Here is a 557-nt window from a genome sequence, read left to right on the forward strand (position 1 = left end):
CAGTGTACATAATGGTTCCTCCTGGCAATATTATCAATTAAGGAAAAGTAGCAATTAAAACTTATATGGAGTTAGTGTAGTGCAAGTTTTCCACGTATATGTAAGCTGCCATTCTGTATTATTGTATAACTTAACTGGAGCAACTGGAACCATTTGGAGCAACCTCGAGGCTGGGACACTGATGTCAGGGACAACCTTGCTTTTGGACCAGAGACATTGATTTTTAAATGATTTTCAGCATAGTATATTCAAATTCATGGGGGTAAATTTCGAGGTAGTTGGTACAGCAATTAGAATGGACTCATCTATCTTTAGTGGTCCAGGACTGGACGTCAAATGACGTAAAAGGTTACCTGTGTATACAATTTCTTACTCTGTCTAGTCTGTCTTGAATAAACATCTTTCCAACCAGATTACAATTGTCGACACATTCACATCCTTTGTTTAGACATATCCAACCATCTAGTTAGAATCACCTTACGTGAGAATCCTCTTACTTCTCATTGATACACAGACGATGTTTAATACAATTTGAGTTGTTCTTGACAGGTGTGTTC

Source organism: Limulus polyphemus, unplaced genomic scaffold (genome assembly GCF_000517525.1).
Source record: "Limulus polyphemus unplaced genomic scaffold, Limulus_polyphemus-2.1.2 Scaffold2514, whole genome shotgun sequence".
Classification (NCBI taxonomy): Eukaryota; Metazoa; Arthropoda; class Merostomata; order Xiphosura; family Limulidae; genus Limulus; species Limulus polyphemus.